General features: G+C 39.3%; 1 pseudogene; it reads left to right on the top strand.

The window, feature by feature from the left end:
* The first annotated feature begins 2327 nt into the window (after positions 1-2327).
* On the top strand, positions 2328-2447 carry LOC134912376 (5S ribosomal RNA; annotated as a pseudogene).
* The last annotated feature ends 2047 nt before the right edge of the window (positions 2448-4494 follow it).

The raw sequence follows: 4494 nt of genomic DNA, 5'->3' as shown, positions 1-4494 counted from the left end.
TCTTTGGGGTCGCCAGTTTTGTGTTTGAAACATCGTCTCCCAAAAGTCTTAATGCTTCCTTAGTGTATTTCTCACGGTCCATGATAACCAGACCCCCCTTTATCAGCTTGTTTTATAACAATTCCCTGATTTTTCTGCAATTTTTTCAAAGCCTCACTCTCTCGATTGGTGACGTTCTTCTCCTTAATTGTTTCCAAGTTGGTCTCACACAAGTCCTTTTTTACCAACTCATAAAAAATGCTTACATTACTCCCCTTTGACTCCAAAGGATAAAATTTAGAGGTTGGTTTTAAACCTGATTTCGACTGACTCTCATAATTGCTGATAACAGCATCCTCTTGCCTTAAAAAATGTCTTTTTAATGTCAATTTTCTGATAAATTTGTTTAGATCAATGAAGGTCTCAAACTTGTTAAGACCCCCCCGTGGGTGCAAACGTGAGGCCTTTGGTAAGTAAGGATATTTGTTCTCGTTCCCTCCTACTGCCCCGTTTTCCTCTTCTTCTACATATCTTCTTTTGAGAGGTGATGCAAGGCGGACATCTTCCGTTAGGGGATTTCTTGTGGCTTCTTTTGGTCTTGTTCCTGTTCTTTGGGCTAAAAAAGTCTGATCACTTTTGGAGTTGAGTCTTTGTAGTGCTGTAAATCTGTTCTGCATCCTTAATGTAGGAGATGGTGTGTTGGTTTCTGGATTCCGTAGTGGTTTTCCTTTAACTGGTACAGTTCTCCAGTATTGTCTATCTGTTCGATTAATTTGTTGGTTCATAGTTCCAAACCTGCTCCAATTCTTTATTCTTCCTTGTTCATAGTCTGTTTTGTCCCTGAGGAACTTTTTCTCTTTGTTCTTCGTGACCTCTTCTTCGATACGTTCTATTTTTCTGTAAAGAACCTTTTCATTAATCTTGTAGTCCTCTTTTTCTTTAAAGGGTTCAAGTTCTGTTTCTTTACTTTTAATGCTCTTCTCTAATTCTGAGAGGGAGTTCTTCTTCTCCTCAATTAAGAGTTTCATTAAGTCAATGAAACAATTGTGTAATGTTTTATCCCATTTTTCTAAAAAGGCTGCATCTAGATTACCAAATGTAGGTTGTTTTAGGAGTCTGAGACCCCTTGGAATTCTATCGACCGAAATGTAGTGCTCTAGGCCCTTAATATCCCACCATGTTTTCACTTCTTTAGTGAGGAGTCTTTCTATACCCCAAAACAGCTCGTCTAAATCACCTGGTGGGGAGGGTTCACTAGATTGCTGTTTTTCATTAAATATTTTTTGGCACCAGTTTTGTCTTTTGGTCGCCCTATCTGAGTTTCTCCACATACTAAATAAAATTGCAGTGCACCAGGCAGCAAATAAAAATTAATACCAGAGACTTTTTACAAAAAGAAGAGAATATTGCGCCACTTGTGTACAACAATAGTGAATAAAATAAAATAATTGAAGGTATGAATATACCTTAAATTAAATGATACTCCCTAGAAGCTTATGCAGGGCGTCAGCTGTCCCCAAGAAAACAGGGATGGTAGTTCCCTGTAGCAAACTTAATAACACACAGGAGGGGGGGGGGGGATATAGCGACCAGTGGTGTCTAAGAGAGATGCAGTAAAAAAAAATAGTTGGATAAAAATATCTAATATAATATTTGTGCTAAGAGAATAATCAGAAAGGGTTGAACTATATAAAAAAATTATTAAGTACAATTTTAAAACATAAAAATTGAATTAAGATAAATTTGAGCAGAAAAAACTTTTTTAAAAATTTGGATAAAAACAATATACACAATACAATATAATACCAGTTAAAAGATAAAAAGATTTTGCTTAACTTGGTATGAGGTCACTGCCAGGTTGCCCAACGCGTTTCGTCATTCAGACTTCATCAAGGGGTAAAGGTAGAATAGGACAGGCTTCTATTTATACCAATACTAATCCTATAGTAATTGTGACATCACATCTTGCCAATAAACTCTCACGTAGAGAAATGTATTGGATCTTTGAACTGCAAACACTCCAGCCGAAGGGATTTAATGATAACTATGAAATTGCTCTGTTCCTGTGAATTTACTCGACCGTGGTGTAATCACGGTTTGGATCCTTAAATATTTCTAGCACACACCCCTCCCTACCCCCCCACCCCTTATTAGTGTAATTCAAGTATCACACCCTGTTTAGCACCCTGCCCTTTAACCCCCCCACTCCCCACTACTCCTTCCCCCCCTTTATTCCACACGCCACAACCCCCCCACCCCCCCACCCCCACCTCCCCCACCCCTTACTCCACATCACTTTATGCAAATAGTGATGGTAGAATTATGACACATGTATGGTAAGTATTAATTATTACAGTCAAACCACACTGGAAAGGCCCAATCTCGCCCGATCTTGGAAGCAAAGCAGTGTCGGGCCTGATCAGTACCAGAACAGGGAGACCACCTGGGAAGATCAGGTACTGTAACCAAACTGACTATAAAAGCCTACATGAGCATGTCATAATGATTACTGCTGTACCATTAATGATCCATATATCTGCACCTTATATTCTGCACTATATATATCTGCACCTTACATTAATTATATGCGCAATAATCTTGCACTATGCACCCTTATTTTTGCACCTTGCACTTTAAATGGTAATATATTCACATTTATATCCATGCAACTAATTATTTATATAATAATTATTCCATAGTGGTCTAATTGATCTAAAACTTATTGTCACCAGCCTGATATAATTCATTTACTGATTAACCCCCTTTCTGATCTATTTTTATGTTTAACTAATCGGAGGATCAACAATAATGTCCCTGGACATGCACTTCATAAACATGGCCGCCGTATGAAAATGTCTATGTGAAAAGCTATACAAAGATGGCCGCCACCATGAATTTCCTGGGAGAAGACTGCATAAGTACTGCTGATCTCTAAGAAGCAGTGAAAGCCGCGGGCGCATGCACGGTCGCGTCCCGGAAGTGGGCGGAAGTGACGTGACGACAGAAAACCGGAAGTGGGGCGAAAGATCTTTATGAGAGTTTTACAAAGCTCTCATACAACAAACCTGCTTTATAAACACTGTGTTTACACCATCTACATATATATTACGGAATAAGACTATTGATTAACTGTAACTAAATGCTCTTAGTCTGTTTTACATCACCATGGTCAAACCAACAGGAAGTGATGTCACAATTACTATAGGATTAGTACTGGTATAAATAGAAGCCTGTCCCATTCTACCTTTACCCCTTGATGAAGTCTGAATGACGAAACGCGTTGGACAACCTGGCACTGACCTCATACCAAGTTAAGCAAAATCTTTGTATCTTTTAACTGGTATTATATTGTATTGTGTATATTGTTTTTGTCTCAATTTTTAAAAAAGTTTTTTCTGCTCAAATTTATCTTAATTCAATTTTTATGTTTTAAAATTGTACTTAATACATTTTTTATATAGTTCAACCCTTTCTGATTATTCTCTTAGCACAAATATTATATTAGATATTTTTATCCAACTATTTTTTTACTGCATCTCTCTTAGACACCACTGGTCGCTATATCCCCCCCCCCCCTCCTGTATATATATATGTGTGTGTATATATATATATATACATATATATATATATACATATGTGTGTATATATATATATATATATATATATATTGCAAGGTCTATCACTCCCACACTTAGTTTAGCTACGTCAGGTAGATCGCTGCATCGGTGTGACACTCAGTCAGAAGAAATACCCAGGGCCGGCACTTCCATTAGGCAGCTTTAGGCAGCTGCCTAGAGCGCTGGCCACCAGAGGGCGCCCCTGACCTGGCCGCACACCACAGGAAGTGAAGTATGATTCTGAAGGAGACTGACAGATGCTTCATATGATGATGGTTGCAGCAGCTGTAAGCCTTACCTTGTCTGCTTTCCACTGCTCTCTGTACTAGCCACATGTGCTGTGCTGTTACTGTACACAGCCAGCCCATTAGCTCCCATCCCCTGCTGTTGCCTTCTTCTCACTCTCCCAGCCAAGCATTGTAGCTCCGCCCCCTAGATGAGAGACGAGGAGCTGGCTCGTGCTGTGATCAGCTGCACACTGAGACTACAGTGAGAGGCTGTGTTCTGTCTTGTGGTAAGTAGCCTAATCATGTGCTGTGTTTCTATATAAACTGACACCCAAAAGTGCAGCATCTACAATTAATTAGTTTAATTTCCTGAGTTTGGCTAACTCATTCCTGCGTGCAAACCTCTCTCCCCTCTGCTACTGCTGGAGGCACATCAGATGGGGATCTGGAATAGAACACATGTGGTCCCTGAATCTACAGTATACTACTCTGCATTCCTGCCCCACCCCCCTTCCTGAACTTGAACCTAGGAAAGATGTTGCTATATATCTTAAAATGGAAATGTAATATCATGTACAGGTTGAGTCTCCCTTATCCAAAATGCTTGGGACCAGAGGTATTTTGGATATGGGATTTTTCCGTATTTCGGAATAATTGCATACCATAATGAG

The sequence above is a fragment of the Pseudophryne corroboree genome, chromosome 4 (assembly GCF_028390025.1).
Source record: "Pseudophryne corroboree isolate aPseCor3 chromosome 4, aPseCor3.hap2, whole genome shotgun sequence".
Lineage (NCBI taxonomy): Eukaryota > Metazoa > Chordata > Amphibia > Anura > Myobatrachidae > Pseudophryne > Pseudophryne corroboree.
This window is presented reverse-complemented; position numbering and strand designations above follow the sequence as displayed.